Here is a 9,436-nt window from a genome sequence, read left to right as displayed (position 1 = left end):
GGGGGGTCTTATGTCGGACAGGGGGGGTCTCAGGACAAGGAACGAGCACGATCAGTCGAGAAAAACGTCTCACTGGGTGACAAGGATAAGGGGTCTGATGGGTGGGTCGAAGGGGGTCTTGTGCTGTGTCCAAGAGGGGGTCTTGTGCTGTGTCCAAGAGGGGGTCTTATGTTAAGGAGGGGGGTCTTACGTCTGGGCGGGAGGTCTTTTGTCTATGGGAGGGGGCTGATATCCGGGAGGGGGCTCTTATGTCCTAGCTTTTCTGTATAATGATGTCCTTGCTTGAACATTTCTTCATCTTGGATTCTCATTTCAAGTAGTACGTAATTGTTGCCTAGCAACTGACGAGTCAAGGCACCCACCCCACCAATCAGCGAAATGCTTAGCCTCTACCAGGCTTCAGGAGGCGCCTGGATAGAGTAGAAATCGGCCAAATAGAGAGATAACATGCCGATGGAGTTTGTCTGCTGGGAGAGAACATTTCGGGTGCGACAAAATGTTCTCTCCCAGCAGACAAACTCCCCCGGCATGCTATCTCTCTATTTGGAAACCCGCGTTGTTAAACATGTGGAGACTAGGTGCCCAAATAAAAGTGAAGGTGAGCAGTTTTTCGTTTCCCTTCTGTGTGATAAGCCGCTTCGTCAGAAGAGATCTAGAGTTGAGTAATTAGTCGGTTCAGCAAAGCGCTCCGTCCGTCCGTTTGTTTGGAATTTTATCAGACTGTGCGGCAAAGTCGGAGAGAGAGAGAGATGGAGTGGAAAGATTTTACCAGCTGCAGTACTCACAAAACTCCTGTGGTGGCTGGAACTCACTCTCACTTGTTTCTGGCCCATTCCCGCACGTGTGGCGCTTTTACTCAATGTGTCTGCATTCATTCATGTATTCATTCATTCGTTCATTTATTTATTCGTTCATTCATTCGTTCATTCATTCGTTCATTCGTTTATTCGTTCAGACATTCATTCGTTCATTCATTCGTTCATTCATTCATTCATTCGTTCGTTCATTCATTCGTTCATTCATTCGTTCGTTCCTTCTTCCATCCATCCATTCATTCATTCATTCATCCATTCACCCATTCATTCATTCTCTCACACACTATTCCTCCTTCCCCTTCAGTGCAATTGTCCTAGCCTATGGCCCGCAAGTAAAGGTTCGCTACGTGTCTGGAGAGTCCCCCGAAAGTTTATTCATTCCTTCGTTCACTCTTTTCCCACTCGCCACACCGGTCCCCCGATCGCTTTAATTTCCCGTGGCTGTCCTGCTCCTCTACCAGACTAACTACGCTGGCTATATGTAGGAGAATATCTGCCAGGGCAGTTTGGCCGCCTTGTAGGTTTGACTGGCCGCGTAGTCAAAGAAACTACCTCCCCGCGGCCGGACTCCCTTGGCCAATTTACTCTCATTTTTGCCGAATTCTACGATCCGTATTCCTGTAGAAAGGCCTGGTGGAGGCTACCACCGAGCCACAGTGCTCTACGTGCTGCTGTAAGTCTGCGGAGTCCCAGGTTTGATGGGGCGCGACGTTTACGAGCGAAGTGGCGGAAAAGCAAATTTGACAAATTCGTGCCGGCGCGTCGGCGGCAAATATAGTTTTCCGGCCGATCGAAGGACCTTCGCCACGGAGAGTCGATTTCTGCGCGCTTTACGGGGACGGAAGGGGGAGGTTCGGTAAGGCAGGGACACCGGGGGTGGGAAGGAAGGGGTGTGTTTGTGTGTGTGTGTTTGTGTGTGTGTGTGTGTGTGTGTGTGTGTGTGTGTGTGTGTGTGTGTGTGTGTGTGTGTGTGTGTGTGTGTTTGTGTGTGTGTGTGTGTGTGTGTGTGTGTGTGTGGCAGGGACACTGGGGCTGGAGGGAGTGTGTGTGTGTGACTAGCAACGCCGAAAAAAGTAAAATTTAGCAAATAGGGGAGTTTAGCCAGCGTAGAGTTCATTTTGCCAAAGGAGGAAATCAACCCTCTCGTGGACTGACTCTCCTGACCAACTATTTCCCTTTTTTTTTACCGCATTCTAGGATCCGTACCCCCATGGGAAGGCCTGGCCGGTGGAGGCTAGTTGGAAGGAAGGGTGGTGTAATCTGGTGGACATTATTAAAACATGCTGCCGTACAATCTAGTACTACAGTAGTAGTAGTGTAGTAGTGGAAATAGTGGTAGTAGTGTTCACTGGTATGTGAGTATGTTCGTTGTGTATCGTGTGCGCATTTGCATCCTAGCATTTACATTAATCTTATAGATTATGATCCTCCGAGCTGCTCATCCATAAAATTACTGGGATGGCGCGGGCGACAATCTGTTGGCACGACCGTAACGACTAATCCCTCCCCAGGGACGCTTAACGATCGGTCCCCACAGAAGAACCGCCCCTTACTCTACTTCAAGTTGTTGCATCCAGCACCGTGCGTTATTCGTACTGCATGGTTATCCAGAAACGTGCCCACTTACGGTTCTGGATATTCCTGGACTATCCAGAATGGTGCCTAAGCCACATCTACGTTCTTGGAAGTTGGATACGCGGAGAATATCTATAACTGTGCCTAACCCTAACCCATTCAGGACTCATCCAGGTACAGAACTCGATAAACACGTTTCTGGATATCCGGATACGAAAGAGACTACTCAATTGTGTCCAGATTCTAACCCTTTTTGAGCACATCCACACACACAGACACACACACACGCACACACACACACACACACACGCACACACACACACGCACACACACACACACACACACACTCACACACACACACACACACACACACACACACACACACAGACACACACACACACACACACACACACACACACACACACACACACACACACACACACACACACACACACACACACACACACACACACACGAACGGTCCCCTGCCTGAATGCCCGGCCAGGCGGTGAGTGCCCGCCCGCCCGCCGCCGTCCAATCGTAACAAATCGAATGAATCGATTGATTGTGGACAGATCGGCGGCTAAACACCCGGCTGATTCCCGCACCACAGATTAACGCCCCCGTCCGGCGGGCAGGGGTAATGCAGCTCGGGGGGTAACATCACTGCAGCTCCGACTCTCGGGCTGGGGTAATGCGGCTTTGGGTGTAACATCACTGTCACTGCTGATTCCCGCCGCACATATTAACGCCCCTGTCCGCCGGCACATAACATTCGGGCAGGTGTAACACCACATTCAGTCCCACCCGGTAACGGGCAGGGACAACGCCGCTCTGGGTGTAGCATCACATAGAGCACAGGTTCGAACTGGAATTTCCAACACAACAAATTGGACTTACCCATGTATTCGACCGTAAAATTCCAATCTTTGTCAGGGACAAGCAACCTGTTTCAGAAAATATTTATCACACCGTATTTGCTCATCCCGATTTTAGTGCATTTGCATCCTTTCCGTTTTCCTGTCCAGTCCCTATATCTCGTTTTATTCATTGTGTTTATATGTGTATGTTATCTACAGGAACTGCTCTAGCGGTCTGTTTTTACGTCATCTACAGAACTGCTTTCCCGTGGCCGTGCCGATCGCACCCCGTGGCGACACGCCAGATAAATCCAACTTTTTGCGGGCAGAAATAAACAACAAGCGGCCGCCTGACCGATACCAGCGCCGGGCGGGTAGGCCGATCGATGGTCTCCAAGCAGAGGTTGGGCGTCGGCGTATTTCTGGCGCTTTTAGGCGTTTATCGGAATTTCTTTGCTGTAGGGTAGCTCTCCTAAACGCACCCCTTTCATTTTTGCGGGCAGAAATAAACAACAAGATACCAGCGCCGGTCGGACTGGCGATCGATGCTCTCCAAGCAGAGGTTGGGCAGATTTTCGGACGTTTTTAGACGTTTTGTCCGGCGTGGTGTCCGCTCACTCTAGGGAAGCAAAGGGCGGTGCCCATCTCTAGCCCCTAAGCCACACAGTTACCATTAGCACGTTTTGATTAACGTGTTAGGATCTTTTAATCAACCCAAAGCATAACCTATAGTTGCTAATGGTCCTGTCCACTCCATGTGAAGTATAGGGGGTGCTCTTGTCCATTTCAGTAGCCCTTGGGCCACACAACTTTGCAAGCACTGCAGCAGTAGGGGACTTGCCCACTTGTGTGTTAAACTTTCCCATACTCTGACTCCAAAATAAATAAGAGAAAGCAGCATCGACCATTTCTAAGTCGTTGGTATGACGCAGTCGTTGGTATGACGCAGCTGGTCTTTCTTTTAGCATCCTGGCCAGAATATATCGGAAGAAAAGTCAGCAAAACGTCTGCAATTAAAGCTTTAAAAACCTCAAACAGGCCAAACCTCTGCTTGGAGATCCAACAATCGAAGCGGGGTCCGAGGTCGATTACTAGTACATGTACTCTCCTTCCTTTTTTTTCTTGCAGTGGAATTTTTTTCACCACCGAAAAAATTTCAGTGCAGAACAGAAACCCCGATAAAAAAGGTTTAAAAACACGCCAAAAATAACCCCAAACCTCTGCTCTGAGATCCGACCATCGAACCGGCCGGGCCATGCCGGGTCGATAGCGGAGTCGTAAAGAGGCGCAAATCTGTGGTGATTCCAGCCGCCATTGTCGGAGCCATTCCAGGCGGGATAACGGAGTCTATTATATCACTGGCCGGGCGGTTAGAGCGGATTCGCACCGCAAACATTGCAGTTGTTATCGCGCCTTAGTACGGTAAGTCATGGAGGTGGTAGCCTGGTAGTCAGGCTTTTGGGTGAGGCCATTCTTGGACGCTTTCCCCGCCATTGTCGGAGCCATTACAGGCGGGATAACGGAGTCTATTATATCACTGGCCGGGCGGTTAGCGGGGATTCGCACCGCAAACATTGCAGTTGTTATCGCACCTTAGTACAGTAAGTCATGGAGGCGGTAGCCTCGTAACCAGGCTTTTGGGTGAGGCTGTCACTGGACGCTTTCCCCGCCATTGTCAGCGCCATTACAGCCGGGATAACGGAGTCTATTATACTAGTATCACTGGCCGGGCCGCGGGCGGTTAGCGAGGATTCGCACCGCAAACATTGCAGTTGTTATCGCACCTTAGTACTGTAAGTCATGGAGGCGGTAGCCTCGTAACCAGGCTTTTGGGTGAGGCTGTCACTGGACGCTTTCCCCGCCATTGTCGGAGCCATTACTGCCGGGATAACGGAGTCTATTATATCACTGGCCGGGCGGTTAGAGCGGATTCGTACCGCAAACATTGCAGTTGTTATCGCACCTTAGTACCGTAAGTCATGGAGGTGATAGCCTGGTTATCAGGCTTTGGGTGAGGCCTTTGTCAGCGCCATTCCAGGCGGGATAACGGAGTCTATTATATCACTGGCCGGGCGGTTAGCGGAGATTCGCACCGCAAACATTGCAGTTGTTATCGCGCCTTAGTACTGTAAGTCATGGAGGTGATAGCCTCGTAATCAGGCCTTTGGGTGAGGTTTTTAAGGACGTTTCTTGGTTGTTGATAACGGAGTCTATTATATTACTGGCCGGGCGGTTAGCGGGGATTCGCACCGCAAACATTGCAGTTGTTATCGCACCTTAGTACAGTAAGTCATGGAGGTGGTAGCCTCGTAATCAGGCTTTTGGGTGAGGCCTTTGTCAGCGCCATTCCAGGCGGGATAACGGAGTCTATTGTATCACTGGCCGGGCGGTTAGCGGGGATTCGCACAGCAAACATTGCAGTTGTTATCGCGCCTTAGTACAGTAAGTCATGGAGGTGGTAGCCTAGTAACCAGGCTTTTGGGTGAGGTTTTTAAGGACGCTTCTTAGTTGTTGATAACGGAGTCTATTATATTACTGGCCGGGCGGTTAGTGGGGATTCGCACCGCAAACATTGAAGTTGTTATCGCACCTTAGTACCGTAAGTCATGGAGGTGGTAGCCTCGTAATCAGGCTTTTGGGTGTGGCTTTCTATGTGCGCTTCTTGCTTGCTTCTGGAGCTTGTTACTAGATGCCACAGACCCACGTTTATTTATCACAGATTTTTTGCGCATATCATGGACAAGTCGTTCGGTGAGATATAGCTAGCTGCCGCCGCGCCGCGTGCCTGCGAAGCTGGTGTGTTACGCCGAAGGGCGGTTATACCGGCTATACAGATACAGAAGCTGGTGTGTTACGCCGAAGGGCGGTTATACCGGCTATACAGATACAGAAGCTGGTGTGTTACGCCGAAGGGCGGTTATACCGACTATACAGATACAGAAGCTAGTGTGTTACGCCGAAGGGCAGTTATACCGGCTATACAGATACAGAAGCTAGTGTGTTACGGCGAAGGGCAATTATACCGGCTATACAGATACAGAAGCTGGTGTGTTACGCCGAAGGGCGGTTATACCGGCTATACACCGGATACAGAAGCTGGTGTGTTACGCCGAAGGGCGGTTATACCGGCTATAATGATACAGATGGACCTCTGACCAATAAATACTGCCTTGCCACCGTAGGATCTGCTTGGAGATTGACATGAACTCCCAAAGAAAATTAACGGATCTACAGTATAGTTTTCTAGACAGGCTTTGCGACAGGTAGAACATGTCCATCATCGGCGCTTCCCGAAAGAAACACCGCGGCCGGGCAGCCCGCTCCCGAGGCGGAAACATTTACACCCCTGACGTGCGGGGTTTGTTTTGCCGCCGCCTCCCCCTGCATGGCATTGCGAGCAGTTTAGTTAGTCTCTACCAGACTAACTCCGCTGGCTATATATAGAAGAGTATTTGCCAGGGGAGTTTGGCCGCCTTGTAGGTTTGACTGGCCGCACAGGGAAAGAAACTAATAAGATAAGTCCACAGCCGTAATTGGACTGTGTGGGAGCCTAGCCTGTCCTCATCAGCAGAGCCCAACAACAGAACTAGTCTCCACCAGACTTCTTAGCCGATTTCTACTATCTATTCAGCCTGCAAAGGAGCCTGGTGGAGACTAGTTCTGTCGGGCTCTTATTTGACCTCTTTTCTGTGTGTAAACAAACCGCCCTAGCCCTCACCTCGTCCCTCCCGCAGATACGGGTGTGATCCGGGGTAATCCTGCCTGGGTTGATCCGGTGATCCAGCGGTGATCCCGCTGTGATCCAGCTGTGATCCCGTTGTGATCCCGCTGTGATCCGGGGATCACGGGGCCGCCCCTATGGCCGCTCACCTCGCCGACTTGTCAACACCTGCGGTTTTCTTAGCCTGGAACCCAGCCCTACAGGAGGCGTTATTGCCAGTTCTAGGAGTTACCACCACCCAGAAACGGCAATAACGCATAGGGCTGGATTCTAGGCTAGCGGATTTTATGATTAAGCATCGCCTATATAGCTATGTTTACAACTTAAGCGTTGTCAGGACTCCCATCTCATGTAGACCCTCTTAGCACTGCTTGATCTGATGCATTGTGATGACACAACTTTCGTTGTTAGAAGTACGATCTGAGCATCGTTTGGTACATATGGTCAGATTTACTCTTCTAATCTGTCATGTGTCTCTTCCAGTAACTGAAAAAAAAATTAACAAAAATGTCCAGCAAATTCAAATTTTTATTACCGCAAAGTCTGTCCTTGTCGGTGGATGGTTTTGTAACAGCGATAAATGTGATGACCGCTTTAGGGTGTTGTAAGAACTATTTGCGTCAAGAGGAGGACTAAACTAATATTCTCTGGCGAAGAAGTCACCGTATTTGGCCATGTTCTCTACTGTTTTCACCAACCGAAAAAGTCCGGACATTTCCCCGTACCCAATCTCACTAGCCTCCACCAGGCCTTTCTACGGGAATACGGATCGTAGAATTCGGCAAAAAAAGAGAAGAAAAAAGTAGCCAAGGGAGTCCGGCCGCAGGGAGGTAGTTTCTTTCCCAGTCAAACCTACAAGGCGGCTAAACTACCTGGCAAATATTCTCCTAGTCCTATATATAGCCAGCGTAGTTAGTCTGGTAGCTAGAGACTAGAGGCTAACACCTCTGACGAATAAACTCACGCAGTTTGGCAAATTTCTCTACTTTTTGTACCAGCCGAAAAAAGTCCCAGCCCAATCAGACCCACATCAGTCCGACCTTCGCGGCGGCTCTGAGCTCGTTATCTGTGACACGCGTGACGTCATCCGTGCACCGAGCGCGCGCCGACGTCATCATGACGTCAATGGCGGGAACTCGCGGAAACCGGCAGCGGCAGAAGCTAAACTCCTGCCCACTGCTGAAGTCCCCGGTCTTACCGGCCGGGATTTGTCGCCGAGCGGTGAGGGGTGTAATTGGTAGCCTTCATAGCAGGCTCCACGACTCGGGCTCATTGGGGCTTGTAGGGTGATTTCTTTGCCTTTTTTTTTCTGATGGTGCATAAGTTATCGTAAATTCCTTCGCACGAAAGCAGCGCACAACAAACTGACTGATGCATTTGTACCTAATAAGTCATTAGAAAAAAGCCTACTGTAACTGGCAACTTCTAGGGTCAACCGCCCAACATGGCGGACAACTTACGCCGTAGTCACGTGAGTGCAAACCACATGTAACAAATGGGGAAAAGTTTGCCAGAGGAGTTAGTCCTGCTAGAGCCACTCAAACATTTACACACCGAACGGAATCACGTACAACCTTCTCGCAATATTTATTCATTGGAATTTTTTTGGGGCGGAGTGAAAAAATCCCAGTGCAAAAAACAAGCCCCAATAAAAAAAGCCTAAAAACACGCCAAAAATAACCCAAACCTCTGCTTGGAGAGTAATAAAACGGTTCAGTCAGAAAATGTTTCACCTTCCCCTCCCCACATCTGCTTGGAGGCTGCCTGTCTCCGTGACGGATGTGTCCGCGCTGTTATCTCCCGCGCGTTTCGTGACAACCCGAGTCCGAAAATCCCCGCCGAAATCTCGGCGCCAGCTTCACAACACAGCACTCCGCCGAGGTCCGCACTGATATCCCACTCCGCGGAGGTCCGCACCGCCCGTATCTCCCGGCCCCATCAGCCGGGTAGCCATTGTGTGTAGCCTCCATAGCATGCCAAAATTGGGGGTTTTGCGGGTCTTCAGGGTCTTTGGGAGCTTTTTTGTGCTATTTTCTCTTTCTGATTGCATATAGACAACATAGCCGGCCTGGTTGAATTACCACGTTTTTGTGAGAACTGGGCAAATCAGAAAACAGCTTAAGACCACGCAAACCCCCAGTTCTATAAGCCTTGCTACGGAGGCTAATCAGAAAACAGCCGAAGACCACGCAAACCCCCAGTTCTATAAGCCTGCTACGGAGGCTAATCAGAAAACAGCCGAAGACCACCAAACCCCCAGTTCTATAAGCCTGCTACGGAGGCTAATCAGAAAACAGGCGAAGACCACCAAACCCCCAGTTCTATAACGCCTGCTACGGAGGCTAATCAGAAAACAGCCGAAGACCACCAAACCCCCAGTTCTATAAGCCTGCTACGGAGGCTACATTGTGCGCGTATCTCCGGGTTCGTTCCCCCGCTAATCCCCGGGCCTTTCAGCCGCGCGG

The 9,436-nt window shown here is 50.2% G+C and overlaps 1 protein-coding gene across 1 annotated transcript in view; it reads left to right on the top strand.

The window, feature by feature from the left end:
- The window catches only part of LOC109466935 (GATA zinc finger domain-containing protein 14-like), a 21,645-nt gene that overhangs the window by 348 nt on the left and 11,861 nt on the right, over positions 1–9,436 (top strand). The window lies entirely within an intron of this gene.

This window comes from Branchiostoma belcheri, unplaced genomic scaffold (genome assembly GCF_001625305.1).
Source record: "Branchiostoma belcheri isolate BF01 breed outbred unplaced genomic scaffold, Haploidv18h27 scaffold172, whole genome shotgun sequence".
Lineage (NCBI taxonomy): Eukaryota > Metazoa > Chordata > Leptocardii > Amphioxiformes > Branchiostomatidae > Branchiostoma > Branchiostoma belcheri.
This window is presented reverse-complemented; position numbering and strand designations above follow the sequence as displayed.